This window comes from Bidens hawaiensis, unplaced genomic scaffold (assembly GCF_021521415.1).
Source record: "Bidens hawaiensis isolate Kalapana, Puna unplaced genomic scaffold, B.hawaiensis_p1.1 tig00015993_1, whole genome shotgun sequence".
Lineage (NCBI taxonomy): Eukaryota > Viridiplantae > Streptophyta > Magnoliopsida > Asterales > Asteraceae > Bidens > Bidens hawaiensis.
In genome coordinates this window covers 328415-340146 of record NW_027492442.1, presented here as the reverse complement: position 1 = coordinate 340146, position 11732 = coordinate 328415, and positions in this window count along the sequence as shown.

Sequence of the window (11732 nt, the reverse complement as noted above, 5' to 3'; positions counted from 1 at the left end):
ATTATAATATGTTTAACTCATTAAAATCCTTAATTAATTAACAAAAAATAATTTACCCAAAAAATGGGCTGGCCAGGGCTCAAACCTGCGTCCCTGGCCGGTTCAGCACATAAACAAACACCACGCAACCAACTGAGCCAACTTAATGATTGATTATAAACTGAAATCAACTAATTATAACCAAACGAAAAGATTAACAAGTTTTAACAAAACCCTAGAATCTCAAATCGTTTAATCCCGTAAATAATTGATCCAATAACGATAGGGTTATTGTAGTGTGAAGAACGACGAACTCAAGTATGTATTTAGTTTACCTTAATCAGTTCCAGAACGATGCCCAATTGATCGAAACCCGTCGGCAAGAATACCAAGAAGAACACGCAACATACGACTTCTATAACGTAATTAGGTATAGGGGTTTTGATTTCGAGCTTGTAAGGATCGTGTCTACTGATTTAATAGCGTTATAAGGGTCGTTACAGTGTATATTGAAATACGGGCTAGGACGGTTTAGGTATTAGTTAAATTCGTATCTCGTTGATCATTTTTTCATAATTAAATTAGTCGGTTAGTGTCACACCCTGACCAAAGGCGGCGGAACATGCCGAGGTGCAACGGATTGTTCAAGAACACAAGCCACTATTTAAAGTGCCAATATTTAATCAACTCATTTAAATTCATAAAAGCAGAAAGAGTCACGTAACTTGTTCATACTAACCGAATTCAATCATAGCAAATAATATAATGTTCGTTTTGCTAATATTCTAATAGTCTTTATAACGTTTTTCTTCAAGTTCTCGAGTCAACCTAAAGTCAAACCTGTAACATTGCATAAAATAGAATTTGTCAACACAAATATTGGTGCACAATTTCATAGTTTTGAACAATAAGTATATAATAGGAAATTCCACAACTTGTATACAAAACAATAAATAATAACAATAATTTAGATAATGAAATCGTTAATAATAATACATTAACGACACCTTGCTATAAGGGGATGCCAAATAGACTAGGATTTATATGAAATCATTAATAAGAATACATTAACGACTCCTTTCTATAAGGGGATGCCAAATATACTCGGATTTATGAATCAACCAATCAAAAGCGGTAAACACATTAGCGTATAAGCATGTAAGCATATAACACCAAATCGAGCATTTATTTAAGTAAAGTATACAATAAAGTTTGTGGTTCAAGACTCAAGTATAAAACATTTAGTTTGAATAAGTATGCAATATTACCCCCAAAACGAAAGATGGAAAACGAGGAATGAAAGTACCCACGTTCAAGTAATAAACTTGATTGGTAAAATGATGAGTAACCGGAAGGACGAGGTTTAACGAGCAAAGCCTAGATGAAAAGAAGTCTTGTATTAGAAAGATTGTCTAAGAAGTCTTTAAATAAAAGTTGTCACACCCTCAAGATCCACTAACGGAGTTTTACCGCCAAAGGGTGTGAACTAACAGGATCGGAATCATTAGTTATAATCAAACCATAAAAACATTTAAGTGAAAATAAGTGCGGAAGCGTAAAACAATAAGACAAGTGTTGCGTCACGCAGGACGACTTAAAAACCCAATTAACAGTTTAAAACAAGTTTGCATAAACAATAGCGTTCATAGTAATGCATGATCCTATACCGCGCGCCCGCCTCGGCTACCTGAGAATAACATACTAAAAGTGTCAACACGGGGTTGGTGAGTTCACAAGTGAGTATAAAATAAAGCGTTTGCGTTTAGCGTTTTGCGTTTAGCGTTACCAGATAGTGTTAAATCAATTATATATCGATAGGTAGCTAGCCTATACAACAAGTATTACTAAGTGTTCGACACCGAAGCTGACTGTTTATCATGTGCCTTGCCACCAGGTCTATCCCGACCATGGTAATGTGTTTAGCCAAAATTACACCCACTCGACCTCCAGTCGAGCTTAGCGTTGGGTGGGGTTTGTCAAACCCAGTAGTACTACTCAACAGTGACTCGCTATTTTCCAATACTAAACGGTTCGATGTGTAGGACTTCAATTGTTTCGTTTGCCACTTAGCCTTTACAAGTGATATATAATTTCATAACAAAATCTAAAAGCGTTTCGGAGTATGTTATCTCCCCCAAGTGAAAAGCGTTTAAAAAGTTTAAAAGGGGAAAGTGATACTCACTGTTTGCGAAGAATTCCAAAAACAAGTCACCCAAGTGATGCACGTCACAGAAAACTCTCACTAGCGTTCTAAAACAACAAGGAGATTTTCTAAGTGTCGGAACTATTATCGAGTCTCTAGACTCGGCACATAATACCTATGCACAAGATACGTTTCGTGTTTCGTTTGTGAATCGTGTGTGTCTCAACAAGCACATTAGTGATACGTTACGTGTGTGAACAACTATCTACGTGTCAAGTGTTAATGGTGTACATTACTAGAAATTATTCCCCGCAAGGGCAATTTGGTCAAAACATAACAATTATCTATCAATTATTCCCCGAAAGGGCAATTTGGTCAAAACATAACAATTATCTAGCAACAAGCACGTTTCATGTATTTTCACAAAGTTCAGCAGCTAGTTTCATCACGACAGAATTCTACTTGAAAGACTACTCTATTCAACAGATCATAGTATCTCAATTAATTCACCAAAAATCGTCACAAAAGCACACATGTGTTAGGTTTCCAGAACATATTTTATTGTATTTTTATTCCACATATATTTCTCATAATAATCAAAAACATTACAGCAAACTCACAACTGTCAAATTCATGCGCAACAGAATTTTATTTGTTATTCCCGTTAAGTAAAAAATCTAATTAATGCAAGACCAATTGGGTTAGGTTCTTAACTCAACAAGTTAACTTCTAGAAGTGGAACCAACCCATTTGGTCTTGTAGTTCATGAGATATGCTAATTACAAAACAACTTAATAGCAGGTCTCACAACTCAGATTTGCACTTCAGTTTTGTAAAATCATAAAGATTAACTTTTACTCGTCCAAAAATTACAAACTTGGACTTTATAGAAACTAGACTCAACATAGCACCCTGTAGTGTTAACAACCTCAACCAATTTCCACATTAACAATTCGTTACAGTTGTCTAAACATAACTTACAATCTGTCCAGTACCAGTTTTGACCTTTAATCACATTTAAATCATTTGACTAACCAAAACACCTCCAAATTAGGCGTGGTTGGACTTTCTGAAAACTAGACTCAGAGTACTACCTTGTAGACTCATAATTAGCTCAGTTTGCTTTTATATTCAACAAGTTACACATCGTTCAAGTTTAACAATCACTGCTGTCAAAACTCAGCAAGCATAAACAATCATCTAACATGCATCCTAAGCATACGACATATCTCAAAACATGTAACGAGCATAATTAATCACAAAAATCAGTAGTAACCCTCTAGGGTTTACAAACAATCAATGATTCAATGATCTTTCACCGTTCAAAATCACATTTGATTATCAATATCAATAACTAACACATAATCAATCATCCTCTAGCAACAATCAAGCATAAGAACACTTATTCATAATTTTCGTGACCTAGGGTTTTAGATTAACCCATTCAAGATCAAAATTAAACATGTAAAATACATAGGATAGTTGTTTATACCTTGATAGCACCTTAATCTTCAACCAAACTTGAAAGATCTTGTGTGTATGTGTGTGTGTGATTGACAGCAGCCAAGAGCAAGGGGAGGGGGGGCCGATCGGTTGAGAGGGAGAGAGGGGAGGTTAGGGTTTATTGATATTATTAATAATAACATGTTACATCAAGGCCCCTCCACTTCTAAATATTATTTTTCTAGCTTAATTTAACTTGTTTGCATCTTGAGTTAGTGTTTTTATAAAATGTTATCACATAACACATAAGTTTAACACATAATTATCACATAATTATTGTTTTGATGTTTTTCGTTTATTCACCAATGGTTTGCGTCAACTCGTTTGCATTTCGGTGCAATTCCCGAAAGACTACACATGTAGTAATTGTCAAGCGTCATTTAAAACTCTATTTTAAATGAAATGAGATGTGCGTTATAGATCCAGTGATCTTAAGTTTGAATTGACGGAGTTTGAGTTAACGGAGTTAACCTGAAATTGACGAGTGTCACAAAAATAAATGTTAGGAAATGTAAACAATTTAAAGTTTAAGGTTTAAAATGTAAATATTTAAGAAATTATAATAGTAGTCCTTTAAAAATTTAAGTTTGCTCGAAACCGGGTTAAAGTATATAGCCCTTAATTTTACTCAACCTATGTTAAGTAATAAGGTGGGTAAAAATGCAAGAATGCAAATCCCTTTATAATATAGATACTAAAACGGGTTTTAACGAGTGTTTGGGTTGTTGGTTCGGGTCTTGGTAATTGGTCAAACCCAAAGTCAACTTTCCATAACAATGAATATTATGAGATAACTCAATAAAATTTAAGAAGACTTAACCAAGTATATACTTCTATTGTTTTAGAACTAACAACGTTCGTTAAGCGAGTGTTCGGTTTTGTCGGTCCAACTTTGTTATAAGATCAATTTGGATTCAACATTCCAAGTACTTTTAAAAAATAATTAAAATCAGTTTATAAATGATTTTTAAAGAAATATATAAGTCATGATAGCTAGAAACACACTTGTGTGTCTTAAGCGAGTGAAATTGGTTTAGTTCGTTTTGGTTCGGTTTCCAATCCGGAATAAGACCAAGAATGGTTACCACATGCCCAACATCAAAGAACTTGTATAATAATTTATAAATGATGATACTTAAGTTTTACAACAAAAAAGTTAACAATAAAGTCTTTAAACGAAAGTTAGGTTTCGGTTCGGATCTTGTTTCGGGTTAAGACCGATGTCAGATTCTACAAACCCATAACCATGGAACTCATAAAAATGATATTAGAAACTTAAATCTAACATAAAGCATGTTTATACAATTATTTAACAAAATTAGTAAACAAAGTTCAGTTTACAGTTTGGAGCTATTTACGGTTAAACCGAGGTTAGTCTCTTCAAACCCATAACCATGGAACTCAACAAATATGACATACAAACTAAAATTATCAGAAGTTAAGCATGGTTAGTAAGCATAAACAAGTTATATAATTATATATATATCAAGGACCACGTAAGTCCTCCATGAAGTCTTGTCTTACGAGGCCCGACACTCCACCGACCGAGACCGGGGAAGTGACCACCAAAGGTAACAAGGGGTGTATATTATATAAATGTTGCATAAAAAGCTTCAAGTATTAATAATACTTAATAAGTTAATTAAAATGAAAGACTTTGATCGGTTTGACTTTTGAAAGTCAAACTTCCAAGAACAATGAAAAACAACCTTGTAGAACTTGAATTTTGAGAGAGGAAATGAAATATGAGCAGGGATTAATGGAGAAGAGGGTCTTGTATATATAGGATAAGATTTAAGGGGTTATGCAAGAGGTATAATGTGTAAAAATCGGATTTGGATAATAGGGTGTAAAGCATAAACAACAACAACAAATAATGAAACTGATAGATGCCCTTCGCGCCACGCAACCAGCCTCCCTGCCCTGGCCGCGCGGCGCGGCGTGGTTCGGGGTGGGGTGGGGTGGTCCAGCTCTTTTTGCGTGGTTCGTTTTGCATCCCAAAAGTTCGTTTTCGATGTAATTTGAGCGTTTTAAAGGCGTTTTCGAATCCATAAAAGGGGTTTTTCAAATTGCACAAGCGGGAATGATTTAGTAACATAAAATCCAATATTTTATATATTTGAAATGTTCAGGATATAAATCGGGTCGGTTTACAACATAAAAACAAATACAAGATAACCCGAAATTGACGAATGTCACAGTTACGCCGCAAATAGAATGAAGAATAAGAAGCATGATTCAATTACCAATTTTATGACGAGAATTAAGCATCAAGTACCTAAACGGGTCACGGGTTTACTATATGGGTTACTGGGTATGGGTAGTGGGTTAAGAATTTGATATAATAACCAGAATTTGCTAATTGGTCCTTCCAGATTGGGGATGGAAACATAAATACGTTAATGCTTATATAAGGGTTAAAATTGTATATCTTTCAAAGTATATTTTAATAATGTGAATAAATATAATGAATGAATATAAAAATAATTACTCGATAAACGCGATATTGTTACTAATAAATTTTCCCGAACATAAAACGGGTAGGGTTACGGATAAAATCTTGATTCGAAAATCCGAGTTGTTACAGTGCCCACCGAATTTTTACCACATATGTAAGGATCCAAACAAACGTACACGACAACCTTAGGGCTAGCGATTACTTTTGTTTATAACGTTTTAGAGACACGTAGTCCCATGTAATTCTTTTCATTTAAATTTGACTCAATTAAACGAGTTTGTAAAGTTGGGCCGTATTCACCTTTTCTTTTGGATCAGCTTCAATACACTGTCCGGGGGTCTTTCTCTTTTCTTTTGCTATCTCGCACCTATAGTACGAGTATAACTTTTTGTTAGTCGGATATTCAATCTGGCTTAAGACCTCTAGTCTCTTTTTATAATCGTTACCTCGATTATATTTTCTTTACTTTAAAATCTTTAGTTAAAAAGTATTCTTTTGTTTCTTTCTCTTTTATAAGTTAAAACTCTTTCATTTAACGTATTTACTTTTCTTTAAAACCCTACGTTTCTTCTTCTTTAAGAAACATATACTTTTCTTTTACTTTATATTTAACAATAATATAATAAACTTAAATAATATCTATAACAAAGAATCATATTCGTAACATATCCACATTTCTTTCTTTTCTTTTCTTTGTTATGTTTTCTTTATTTATTGAGGTATCGAGTATATCCTCGACTTAGGGTTATTAAGCCTTTTATTATTTTATTATTATTTTATTCGGGCATTATACCTACCTTGGTTGGCTTATAAAAACCCTACACAATCGAGCAGCACTTCGACGCCGCTTCGTTTTCTTTATCTTCTTGATCAACACCTTTTCTTACACGCAAAACGAGACACCAACACTTCTTCACACGTCGACACGCTTATCGAGGCGAGTCGTCGGAACGTCTCTTGGCAGCATCTTCTTTGAGATAACGTCGTTGGAACGTCGGGATGTTGTTGGTTTAGTGACACGAATTACGAGGAATTGGGCACGAAAATCGAGGATAGTTTGCACGTACTTCGAGGTTGTTTCTAGAGAGAGAAAGAGAGAGTGTTTTAGAGAGAGAGGAGCTGTGAAATCTTGGTGTGAAGAGTGAGATGCTCATGGCCGCTAATTATAGTCAAATCAGGAAGGCCGTCGCGATACGCGATGACCTTTTGGCTCTGGCGTCGCGTATCGTGACGTAGAGTGATGACCTGCCATATAGGCTTGCCACGTGGTGACACCTGGCGGACGTTGTGCCACGTGTGGACACGTGGCAGGCCACGTGCCCTGCCTGTCAGATAACCCATCGCGATATGCAATGGATTTTCCTTCTAATCCATCGCGTATCGCAATGGGTCAAGAAAACAGATTTTTCAAATTAAACCCTAAAGTTTAGAATTTGTCATTTTTAGTCCTTTATCTTTTGAACTTGGTATTTTTAACCCGAAACTTTCACGATGTTACAATTTTTTTTAAATAATTTCTTCGGTACTGTGCATTAACTGCTCAACAATTTCATCCCATAACCACGTCATATATTCCCGATCTGATGCAGTGCCATGTGCTTCAACCTCGTCTTCCTCACCGTCAACATGCACATGAGTATTTTTGTATGACACATTGGGTTGATCATATTGTTCAAACAACTCATCGCTCAAAACCTAACATAAACAAATCAAACCTACTAAAAATTCTTAGCAAAACCAAAGATATAAATAAAATATTCATAAACAAACCGAATCGAACGAACTAATGGTAATCAAATCTATTAATATTCATAACAAACCAAACAAAACCTCAATTAACATAAATCAACAATAAAACCAAAACCTAAACATAAACAAATCAAATCTACTAAAATTCTTAATAAAACCAAAGATATAAACAAATTATTCATAAACAAACCAAACCGGATGAACTAATGGTAATAAAACCTATTAAAGTTTTTAACAAATCAAACAATACCTCAATTAACATTAATCAACAATAAAACCAAAACCTAGATTAACATTAATTAACAACAAAACCTAAACATAAACAAATCAAACATACTAAAATTCTTAACAAAACCAAAGATATAAACAAATTATTCATAAACAAACAATATTAATCCAAAGATAGAAAATATTAATTGTTTTAATGTAAGAAATTGAACCTTGTTGTTTGATAATGGACAATAAAGGGCGCCGAAAGAAGAGTCACGACTGTGGAGGAAGGAGGTGGGGTGCGGCGGCCGGAGGTGGGGAGAGGGGGTGACGGGAAGAAGGTTGGGGAGAAGGAGGATGGTTTGGAGGTGAAAGATGCGGAGATAATATTATTACCTGATGTTGGTGAAAGATGTTTAGAAGAGGTGAGAAGTGAGTGGTCCATGTCTAAGCGAAGAAGAGGGCGCACCCAAACTTTTTTTAATGAATTGTCTTCCAGAAAACAAACATACTGCAAACTTCAATGTCTGCGCGTGGTCTGCGCAACGCTGACAAAAGATGCCAGAAAACTCTTTTGTGAAAAAACAAACACCACCTAAGTAATAGAACTAAACAGAATTATACTATAGAATTAGTGATGTAATTAGAAATTTTAATTACGCAATTAAATTTTATTTCACGAATTTAATCCACTGTTATATATCTCCATATTCAAAAGACAAGAATTCGAAAGACAAGAAACAGAACATGACATTCCATCACTTTGATATATCTTTCATAATATCTAGTTGTTTGACCCCGCCACATAGGGGGTAATATTTTTGTATTTCATCGTGTATTTAAGTTTCGCAACACTAACTAAAGATCCATAAACACTTAAAGATCTATAAACATGAGTCTTGTCGTCTGACTACAGTTTCAAAATAATTACAATACAAACAAACAAATGATATTGAAACTTACAACTTATATTTATCCACATGGAAAAAACCATAATAAACTGTCAAATCTTTCGATTGCTGACCAAAAAGTCTTTTTAACATATATAAAATTTACCTATTGCATTAGAAAAATTGGGAAATATAACCAAGAGAGATCCAAACCACAATTCAACCAAATTGTTCCAAACATGTAATGCATATATGGGAATCAACTTTCATTACTGTTAAATATGATGAACAATCGAGCGAAAAAATATTAAATAATCACACATAGTAATAAAAAAACGAATTTAAAGGTTCTAGAGTGGTAAGAAATGAGACATCAAATATTATAAAAGTAATAACCTTTTGAAGTTCTATCTTCCTTGTGGCACTTTCTCTAGTCTATTTTCATTTTTCAGTGTAATATGTGATTTCCAGCTTAACTATATGGGCTCTCGATCTCTTGTCTCTTTTGGGGTAATATTCGTGCCTGGAAGTCAAAGCTGTCAATCTATTAGAAAATATTAACAAAATGAATAATAATATTAATAAGCATACTAGTATTTCAGCTTAACTGAAAAATCCATAAACGATGATACAGACTGCTTCAAAGCATGCTATGTGTTAGCCATAAGGCTATGTGTAGTGGAGGGGCTACAGAATCGGACGTTTTATGCCATGTGGCGTCCAGTCAACAAATGATGGGTTTTGTTTTAGGGGGTGTAATAGTGTTATAGACATACACATACATACATACATACATGCATGCATACATACATACATATCTCTCACACACACACACACAATATAACAATAATAATAAACAAAACACAAGCCGGCGACAAATTCTAATCGTCCTCCCCATTGTCACCCATTTTATCGCTCCGGGGACGGTGTTGTCGCCCCAAAATTACCGCTCACTAGTCACTACATATAGTCAAATAGACCACCCACATAAATTAAAAATATTAATAAATTAGATTTCAATTTTCGAAGGTTTTGTGTAGATGACCAAGAATACTAACACTACTTTCTAGAGTATCCAGCACAAATTTCTACACTCCATTCTATTATAGCATAATTACATCATAAAGTGATGTACCCTTCCACTAATAACTAATTTTGAACATTTGACGTGCTTGGCCACAACTATGTTATAAAAGAGAGAAATATGACATGTCATGTCCGTATCATCAACTTCTTTTGTAACTTGTTCATCAATGTCCTGAAAAAGGATATTAAAAACACCAAAGCATATCAGCTTATACGCATTAACTACATGAAAAATGGTGGAAATAAAATCCCTTAAAAATAGATATATGAATTACCTTCAGTTCTTTTTCAGTGGCTAGATCAAACACAAATTTTCAGATAACTCTGCGTTCCCCATCATTGATATAACAAGCAAAATCCAAAGGCCTTATGTCGTCGGAAAACTCTTGACCATCAACAATCAACCTCTAATCAACTGATCCAGGCGACGAAAGCGTACTCGCAATAATCAACTGATCCCCGCGACGAAAGCGTACCTGCAATAATCAACCTCTAATCAACTGAACTATACTACATTCAATCGTACCGAAGATGGATAAACAGAAGAACCCTAACTCATCTTCTTAGAGGAAGAAACAAAGATCAAAGCAAAAACAAGATAAACCTCATATTACTGATAAATCAGGTGTTTGTTCATTGTTCCTGTAATCGTTTTAGGTTTTAGAGAGGTTTTAACCATTGTTTTCATAAGCATTTGACGAAAATGTGTAGCTGTAATCGTTTTAGGTTTTAATTTTAGGTTTACTTGTATGATTTGTATTTAATTATTGGTTATTAGAATATCAATTAATTTGTTATTGTAAGCGTTTGATAAGCGTTTGGGATGATTGCAACAATGACTCTGTCCAATTAATGTGAATGTAATTATGAGTGTTTAGTAAGCGTGTTTGTGATGACTATGCAACTGGATCTGTCCAATTAACCTAATGCGTTTGATGAGCGTTTGACTAGCGTTTAGTAAGCTTGTTTGTGATGACCGGACAACTTGTTATGTGTATAGTCTTATGCGTTTGATGAACGTTTAGTAAGCTTGTTTGTGATGACTGAACAACTGGTTCTGTATCTAGTCTTATGCGTTTGATGAGCGTTTAGTAAGCTTGTTTGTGATGACTGAACAATTGTTTTGTACCTAGTCTTATGCGTTTGATGAGCGTTTGACTAGAGTTTAGTAAGCTTGTTTCTGAAAACTGAACAACTGGTTTTGTATCTAGTCTTATGCGTTTGATGAGCGTTTTGAAGTTTTATAAAATCTGAGTTTTATGTGTAATACAGTTAAGCGAAAGGTTGAAACAAAACAAGTTGATGTCGGAGTGAAAAAGCTTAAAACAAGACATGTAGAAGCAAACTCTGATTTAGACTTTGAAGTTCCAATCAACAAGTTTTTATCAAAGGAGAGGAAAGAGGTAGATGACAGTAGTTCTGACTCAGACTTTCAAAAACCAAGGAAGAAGGTCGTTAAAGAAAAGAAGCTAGCTGGAGGGGTACCAAGAAAACCTTTTGTTGAGTTTATAGACAGAAAGTTACGAGTCAGATGTGCACCATTTAACATTGTGGATGAAGTTACTGCTATGAAATCTGACAAAAAAGTATGTTTGGAAAAAAATGGGATTTGGGTCAATATTAAGATAACTAGTAAACCAAACTCCATCGATGTTAGGGCATTGGTTGCTGATGAACTATGATCACCGGTTTAATGAACTGAACATCGACAGTC